The sequence below is a fragment of the Oryzias latipes genome, chromosome 15, assembly GCF_002234675.1.
Source record: "Oryzias latipes chromosome 15, ASM223467v1".
Classification (NCBI taxonomy): Eukaryota; Metazoa; Chordata; class Actinopteri; order Beloniformes; family Adrianichthyidae; genus Oryzias; species Oryzias latipes.
In genome coordinates this window covers 4,970,174-4,979,897 of record NC_019873.2, presented here as the reverse complement: position 1 = coordinate 4,979,897, position 9,724 = coordinate 4,970,174, and positions in this window count along the sequence as shown.

Genomic DNA, 9,724 nt, shown 5'->3' with positions numbered 1-9,724 from the left:
TGTACCCTTATATGCGTTCGTGATTGGCTGTGCCGTGTCACGTGATGCTGTGACGTCACGGAATAAACGCTCGTGATTGGCCGACCGCCCCATGTGACCAAATGACGTCACCGCCGCGGGAAATACAGAGTGACCAGGAAGGAGAAAAATACAGGGGCAAGGCAGGCAAAACAAAGCCAGTAGACATCACCTGGGTTACATGTTTCTACACTAACGGTTGGTATTTTCCTCTCACATCTTCCCATTAGTTTGGACCGTAGCTGAAACCAAAGAGAGAGTAAACTGCAATGCTCCTTGTATGCAAAACACACCAGACGTGTCATATGAAGACATCGCTTCTTCACTTCAATCATCAAAGGAAACAAAGCTGTTGACATTTGCACGACACGTCTGCCAGAAACTCCAGAGTCCAGACAGACATGGTTGTTCTTTGTCTGCATCATGAAGATCCAGAGGCTTTCCAATGACTGTGGTGACTTTCCTCCTGTTGTTTGAAACATTTGTTATGTTTACCATGATTCCTGATGTTCTCCAAAACATTTATGCAGACTTTTGTTTATGAGGTCTGATGTTCTGTAAATTTCCGACAGCTGTAAACATGCAGCATAAAAAAACCTAATCAATGTGCCAGTGTTGGTTCCGGTTGTTGCAGAACCTTTTTGCACCAAAATCTGTCACTGCGACTTCACGCAGCTTTGGATCTGTGAGTACCTGCAGAAGTGTCACTGAGATGAAAGAAAACATTCTTTCACATCATTTCACACAGCTGAAGGAGGAGCAACCACGGCGTCATAGAAGGCGGAGCAAAGCGGCTTGTCTTGGATGATTTCCCTTCTTTGGTGCACTTGTTGTGCTCTTCCATTTCAAAGATCTTTCTTTTTTTTTTTTTAACTTGTCCTGTCCAACAGCTGGGCAGACAGATGAGAGCTGAGGGCCTCTTGTGTTGGACATATTTTACTTTAACAATAGGGGTTATTAATCTTCATAAAAACCAGAGGTATGTCTGAATAAACCCCTTTTGTAATTGAGGCCAAACTTTATTAATTTCAACCATGTTTGAAAATCTTTGGTGTTGGACCGGACGGAAAAGGAAAGAAGGGAAGAAAAGGGAGGGATGTTAGAGAGAGAGGGGGGTAGGAGGCTGATAACAAGAGGGGAGGGGGGATAAGACCATGAAGCAGCATAAAGCAACAAGTTTACTGGTTGTTTATCGTTACGGTAAGGTTCAAATGTAGTACAAAAAGGGCGGGGCCTGTCCACACACACACTCAAATGTTATCAACACACCTGCTAGCTGCAAAAATGTCCACATGTCAACATGTACACAAAACAGATAGTGTTCACACACACATACTTATGCCTTAAAACCAACTAGTGTGAAATATTTAAGTCATTAAACCATGCAAACTGTTAGTGCAAAGGTGAGCTAACACCTGTGCTCAGGTGAGTGTTTATGTTCTTCTAAAATGGATGGTGGAACGTGAAAAGAAGGAGGGAGAATGCCCAGCCATCCCCACCCCAAGGCCCCCGCAGCAGCAGCAGCGGCAGCCGGAATCCCCCCAACGCCACACGGGAACAGGCAGGGAACAACCGCCCCCCGGGCGACCAAGCCCGCCGCCCAGGCCAGGGCCAGCAGGACCGCCGCGAGGCCCCCAGAACCAGAGAGCAGGGAGGCGCGGAGGGAAAGAGAGCGCCGCCCCAGCCCGACCAAGAGAGCAGCCCCCCCGCCGCGAGAGCCCAACGCAGGGCCCCACCGGAGAAGGACGCCCACAGCCCCAGACGAGCACCCCATCACCACCCAGGAGTTCCGGGCATCCCCCCGCCCCAACCCCAGGTACGAGCCAGGACCCCCCAAGGGAGACCCGCTCCGCACTCCAGGCAGCCACCCACCCGGCCCACGGTTGGTCCAGGGAGGAGCAAGGCAGGGGCCCCCCGCCCCCGCCCAGGAGGGGGGAACCCCGGGGAAAAAAGGGCGGCCCACAAGGGGTGTTGTAAATATGGCCCGACCAGGCTCGGCCACAGTTGGAAATTTGGCGGGGCCCAGCGCTCAGGGGCAAGGACCAGGACCCACCCCCCAGAGACACGAACACCCCCGGCTCTGGTGTAATGTAAACCCCCCCACCGCGCGGAGAGAGAACCGCCGGGCCGAGGAAGCCGGCACCCAGGGGACACAGCCGCCGTTGCGAAGGGGCCCGCACCCCCCACCAGGGAAGGGGCAGGGGACAGATGGTCCTAGGTCCCACCTTCCTTGCAAAATGTGTGTGCGTGTATGTGTGTTTGAGAGGGTGTGTGTGTGCATGTGTGTGTGTTTATGTTGGAATGTATATATAGAAGGGGGAGGGGTGTGTGTACTAAGGGGAGTGGAGTTAAAATTGGTGGGTAGGGCACTAAGGGGACATCTCCTGATTACTCACAGTGATGTCCCCCCCCCCACCACCACCACCACCAAAGGGCCCTGAATGTCTAAGGTGCGGTTAAAATTGGCGGGTAGGGTGCTAGGAGGACATCTGCTGCTTGCTGGCAGTGATGTCCAAGCACCCCCCCCTACCAAGGACCCTACATGTCTAAGGTGCAAATAAAACCGAAAGAGGGGGGGGCCCACACGGCAACCATAGGAGGTCTGTTTTTACAGGCTACACTGCCAAGTAGCCCCCCCCCCCCCCCCCCCCCCCCCCCAAGGTGCATTGCAGGCTAAACCCCCCACCCCCTCACCCTAATTTGAGGTTAATAATAATAATAATAATCCATTTTATTTAAAGCGCCTTTCACGAAACTCAAGGACACTGTACAGACAGAGGTTAAAAATAGACATTAAAAGCACAATAAATATAAGTATAAAAGACAAGAATCAAAGGTGAATCAAGAAGGGAAGGCAGAAATAAACAGATGAGTTTTGAGTTTTGATCTGAATGTTGAAAGGCAGTCTATGTTACGGAGGTCAGGAGGGAGGGAATTCCAGAGTTTGGGAGCAGAGCAGCTGTAGGCTCTGCTTCCCATGGTGACGAGGCGGGCCTGAGGAACAGAGAGCTGAACAGAGGAGGAGGAGGACCGAAGAGAACGAGAGGGGGTTTTGATATGAAGGAGGTCGGAGAGGTAAGGAGGAGCCAGGTTATGGAGGGCCTTAAAAGTGAACAGGAGGAGTTTGAATTGGATTCTGGAGGTTATGGGGAGCCAGTGCAGCTGGTGGAGAACCGGGGTGATATGACTGAAGGAGGGGGTTCTGGAGATGATGCGGGCAGCTGAGTTCTGGACCAATTGGAGCTTATTGAGGGTTTTTTGTGGGAGACCAAAGAGGAGGGAATTACAGTAGTCTAAACGGGAAGTGACCAGACTGTGAACCAGGATAGAAGCAGAGGGGACGGTGAGGGAGGGGCGTAGACGATTAATGTTACGTATGAGTAAGGGGGTGAGTTGGGGACAGCTGGTAGACTGTCCCCCGGTGGTCAAACAGCTGTCCCCAGTGAATCCAGTGCCCCCCCCCCCGCCCCCCGAGCAGGGCCCCCCGCCAACCCCCCCCAGCACAGGCAAAGGGATCACCCCCCCAAGCCAAGCCAGACCACCACGCACCCCCCCACCACGCACCCCCACACCCAAGCCCAGAGGACCACGCAGCGCCCCAGCCCGCCCCACCCAGGCACCGGACCCGACCCCCCGACCAACGGAGCCCCCACCACCCCCGCCAGGCACCGGAGGCCCTGACCCCCACCCTGAACCACGGCAGAAGGGCAAGGAGCAGCGACGACCAGGCCCCCCCACCCCCTAAGTCATGGAGTTAGCTATGGGAGACCAGAGAGACTGAATTCTTTCAAAGTTACTTGAACTTTGGGCTGACATTTTTTCCAAGCCGATATGATCAAGCAGCAGATTTCTGTGTTGACTTATATTTATATTTTTCTTGTTTTTCCAATTTATTAAAATAGTTTTTTTAGCAATATAAAGAGTAATGAAAACTAGAAGGAGCTGCATTTCCAATAGAAAATGCAGGGTTGAATGCTGTACTGCTGAATGAAAGCTGAATTAGCTGAAGAAATGGCTGAACTGTACTGGAAGAACCATGAAAAGTTAAAGGTGCAAAAGTCCTAGCAGGAATATGCTGAAAAAGATGAACATTGTAATAGTAGAATGGCTAAAATAGGTCAAAGTTTGTAGAAGGAGTTAAGCATTAAAGCTGAAATTGTTGAAAAATGGCTGAATTGTTGAAAATGTGAAGATGTTGCTAATATGGCTAAAAGTGCTAGCACTGAAATCAGCATCATCAACTGACTAAAAAAAACACATTGTTTGAGAGTATCATATAGGTCAAAGCTACATGTTCTAAGTAAAAAAAAAAATCCACTTTTTTCAAAATGGCGGCTTTTCTATTAATTTTATCTCCATAGCAACCATTTTATGTTTGGGTCGCCTGGGGATGACGAAAAAATCAACGTCAGTTTCAGACAAATTGGAAAAAGTTAACCCTTGGATGTCCTTAGCAACGAAGTTTGTTTGCTAACCACGCCCACATTCCTTATATGTCCAGATCCATTGAATTTCAATATGTTCAGTTCCAGCCATGGATTAAGTTCTTTGCAATATTTGCTTCAGATTTTGTCAAAAAATGGCTTTCAAACTGTAGGTAGTGTTGCCATCCCATAATAATTGCAAAATTTATGTTGAAATCCAAAGCCTTGTGAACATTTAAATGTTTGAACGGTGTCTCTAGCTGAAAGCATGTTGAAGTTAAAATGGTTAGAAGAAACAAAGGTTTTCAAGGATTATCCTTGTATTTAAATGGAGCATAACTCCTGGAAAATCCTGGAGTATCCTGGAATATCCTGGAATATCTTAAAAGGTTCAAGGATTTGAAGGACCAAAAGTTATGGCAGAAAGGATTAAGCTGAAAGATCTGAACATTGTAATAGTAAAATGGTTAAAATAGCTAAAAACTGAAGTTTTAAATCGCCTCACATTTAGGCTGAAAATGGCCGCCAAACCATAGTTGGCGTTGCCATCCCATAATAATTTCAAAACTTATATTAAAGTCCAAAGTCCTGTGAGCAGTTTAATGTTTGAACGGTGTTTCTAGCCAAAGGCATGTTGAAGTTATTATGGTTGAAAGAAACAAAGGTTTCAAGGATTCTCTATGTATTTTAATGGAGCAGAAATCTTGAAAAACCCTGGAAAATCCTGGAATATCTTGAAAAGTTGAAGGATTTGAAGGGCCAAAGTTCATAGCTGAAATAAAGTGAAATAGTTAAAGATTTTAATAATTTTATGGTTGAAAAATTTGAAGTGTCCGAACGGGGTGTCGAACCGGGCGCCTCATGCACCATAACTTCCACATGTATTTTAATAGGGCAAAAAAATCCCGGAAAACCTGGAATATCTTAAAAAGTTGAAGGAATTGAAAAACCAAAAGTCATAGCATTAATAAGCTGAAAGAGCTGAACATTTTAAAAGTTGAATGGTTAAAATAGGTTAAAAATTGTAGAAGGAGTTAAGTGCCGAAAAACGGCGGAAGATAGCATAAGAGGAAAACAAAGGGTTGAATGCTATACAGCATTCAACAAATGATCCTAGATCCTAGAGCCTAATCCTCCTTCTACATCGATGGCACTCATGTCACCAAGCACACAAAGTGACGGTGAAGCCGTGATTGAAACTTTAAGCCAAACTGATAGATCGGCACATACATGCTGCCAGAGAGCCTGGACAGGCGTGCAGAACCACAGTGCATGCATGTAACTGTCGGGTAGATTACTGTCACAGTGCTCACAAATGTCTGAGTTGCTGAGACCCATCTTGAACATCCTCTGTCCAGTGTAGTAAATTCTGTGAAGAGTTTTGAAATGGATTAGCTGCAGATTTGGACTTTTTGTCAGTTTAAAGGTGTTTAGACATAGTTCTGACCAGAAGCTTTCATCTGTGCTGATGCTCAAATCCGCATCCCATTTTGTTGTCGGAAGTGAAATATTATAATCTAAATTACATAAAAGTATGTATATTTTGGAGAGAGTTTTATTCATTGAGAAATTAATCAGAGTGGTAACTACATCTGGTGGTTTTAAATCATTGTCTCTGTATTTAAACTTTTTAGTGATAATTGATTTAAGTTGCTGATATTCCAAGAAGTTATTTATTCGATGTTTGTCTTGAAGTTCCTGGGGAGTTATGAATCTTCTATCAATAATTATGTGCTCTAGTTGTTTTATGCCCCCTGCTTGCCAAGCTGGGAAGTGGATCATTTTTTTGTTTATAAGGATGTCTGGGTTGTTCCAGATGGGTGTCATTTTGCACGGATGAATTGATGATTTTGATATTTTAAGAAATTCCCACCAGGCTGTTAAAGTGGCATTTATATTAATACTTTTGAAACAATCCTGTTTTTTTTAACTGTTTGGCTAATAAATGGAAGATCTGACAGGTTGATCTTTCCACATAACGCCTGTTCCAAGTCTAACCATGAGTTGGTTTCTGGATTATTTTTTTAACCATTTTAAGATGTATTGTAATCTATTTGCAAGAAAGTATTTGTGGAAGTTAGGTAATTATAAGCCTCCACAGTTTTTTGCAGATTTTAAAGTTTTTAGACTAATTCTTGCAGGTTTATTGTTCCATAAAAAGCTTGATATGGATGAGTCTAATGTTTTGAACCATTTTAATGGCGGTTGTGTGGGAATCATTGAGAATAGATAATTAACTTTGGGTAAGATTTTCATTTTTACCGTGGCTACCTTGCCCATAAGGGACAGAGGCAGGTTGGTCCAGCTTGTTAGATCGTCCTGTATGTCTTCCAGTAATGGGGTGTGGTTTAGCTGCACCAGTTCTGATAGTTTGGGGGGAAAATTGATACCTAGATATTTGATATTTCCTGATTTAACTGGTATTGTGAGTCTTTGCTCTGCATTACTGTTCAGTGGTAATAAAACAGACTTATTCCAATTAATGGAATAGTCTGATATGGAGGAGAATTCATTAATGATTATTGCCGTTTCATTTACAGAATGTAAATTACTTAAAAACAGTAATATGTCATCTGCATAGAGACTAATTTTATGATGGCTGTGTTTGGTTTTTATTCCTATACTGCTCTCATTCTGTCTTATTGCTGCAGCTAGAGGCTCAATAAATATAGCAAAAAGAGAAGGAGAGAGTGGGCAACCCTGTCTGGTTCCTCTTCCAAGAAAAAACCTGTTGGAAGTCTGTTTATTAGTTCTAACTGATGCATTGGGTTTGTGATATAATATTTTGATCCAATTGATGAATGATTCTCCAAAACCAAATTTATGGAGGGCAGCAATAAGGAACTTCCAGTTTACTCTGTCAAAAGCTTTTTCAGCATCCAGCGATAGTATGGTCATTTCTTGCTTTTTAATGGTGGCAAAGTCTATTATATATACTAGTCTATGGACATTGTCATCCGAGTGTCTGCCTTTGATGAATCCAGTTTGGTCTAAATCAATTATGTGAGGAGTGATTTTTTCTATTCTCTGTGCTAGTGCTTTGCAGATAATTTTTACATCAGCATTGATTAGAGAAATGGGGCGATAGCTTGAAGGACTATTGGGATCTTTGTCTGGTTTTAGAAGAAGAATTATGTTGGCTGAGTTCATGTTAGGTGGTAGTGATTGACTTTCATTGATAGATATGACCGTTTTATAAAATTTTGGTGCCAGTTGTTCCCAGAATTCTTTATAAAACTCAGCAGGAAAGCCGTCAGGCCCTGGTGCTTTACCATTGGGCATAAGTAACAGAGCTTCATGAAGTTCAGACAACGAGAGCGGAGAGTCTAAGTTTGTGATTTGATCCTCATTTAGCCTGGGTAGGTTTACATTATTAAGAAATGAGTCAATACTTCGCTCTGACGGATTGATCTGTGGTGTGTACAAGTTTTTATAAAAGTTTTCAAATGCTTTATTAATTTTGACTGGGTCGTGAGTGACATTTCCTGTTTGGTCCATAATAGAGGTGATTGTTGATTTTTCTCTATTATATAATTTAATTTTAAGCTGATTAGCCAGAAATTTGCCAGATTTATTAGAGTTTTCAAATCTTTCAAGTCATAGCCTTTGTATTTGGAATTGTGTTCGTTTATTGATGATGTCATTTAACTGCAGTTTTAAATTTTTCAGGTCGCCCAGAATGTGTTCCTGTGCAGAAGCAGCATAAGCAGTCTCCAGAGTTTTGATTTTATTTTCTAATTCTAATAAATCTGCTTCCTCTTTGCGTTTTTTATGCGTTGAATAAGAAATGATTTTCCCTCTTATCACTGCCTTTGATGTTTCCCAAAGAATGCACGGTGAGATGTCTGGAGTATTGTTGAATTCTAAGAAGGTTGCCCACTCTTTTTTAAAGAATTCAATAAATTCCTGGTCTTTTAACAGAGACGTATTAAACCTCCAGGTTGTACCTGAGGGTGTCGATATTTCCCTAGAAATATTTACAGAAACTGGTGCATGATCACTGATAATAATTGGATGAATGTTTGAACTTTTAATGTCTTTTAAAAGATATTTACTGATTAATACATAGTCTAAACGGGAGTGTGAATGGTGAACTGGAGAGAAAAAGGTGAACCTCTTAGTGCTTGGGTGACATGAGCGCCACGCGTCGCAGAGACCCAAATCACTCATGTACTGTTTTAGAATACTTGCAGACTGCCATGTACGCTGGTTTGCTGCTATGCTGAGTCTGTCAAGTTCAGGGTCCAAAACAAGGTTGACGTCTCCTCCTATAATGATTGTGGAGTCAGAGTGAACCGAAAGTGAGGTGAAGAATCTGTGAAAGAAGGAAGAGTCGTCGACATTCGGGCCATAGATACTGGCTATGCAATAGTCCTTATTCTGAATGGATATATTAATAATTACAAATCTACCTTCTGGGTCAGTAACTGTATCCTTATGAGTAAATGTAACGTTTTTATTAATCAAAACAGCAACTCCTCTTTGCTTGGAGTTATAACTAGAAGAGTACATGACTGGAAATCGTGAGCAGCACAGGAGTTGGTGAGATGATTTACATAAATGGGTCTCCTGCAGTAAAGCTATATCTGCTTTGAGATCAATCAGGTGAGATAAAACTTTCAATCTCTTTGGCCCAGAGCCAAGTCCACGCACATTCCAGCTAACGATGTTAAGACTGTTCATAGCTGCTCTAACTGGGAGAGTGCAAGGCTAAATAGTCCGTGTGCGCGTGCCCGTTGTGCGTGTCTGCTGAACCGAGAAGCGCTGTGCGTTGTGGCTGAACGTTTCCTGGCTGTGAGCTGCATGTTGCGTGCGTCCTGTGTGAGCCTAAATGAGATGTTTGCAATTTATCAACGTGTGTGTGCAGGATTGCGTGTGCATGCCCTTGTGCGCGCTAGTATGCGCGCGCGCCCGTTCCGTGCATAAAAAAAAGCTCACCTTGGTTGCGTTGCCTTTACCTGATTCACATACGAGGAAAGGGGAAGGGGGGGGGGGCAAGAGAAAAGAGAGAGGAAAAACAAAAACAACGAAACAACAACAGAAACATGAATGTGAGAGGGGAAGAAAAAAACAGTTTTCCTGAGAGGTGTGGATTATTGATGATCCAATTATTTCCTATTCAATTAAATAAGTTTGCGGGTTTCTTCTGGGCAGCGCAGATGTCAGTGCGCCTCTGAAAGCCTTCAGCACAGCCAGGGTGTTACCTCGGGGTCCCGGAACAGCTTTCCGTTCACAAAAAGCCTATCCATGGAAACCACGGCCCGGGTCCAGCAGAGAGATGC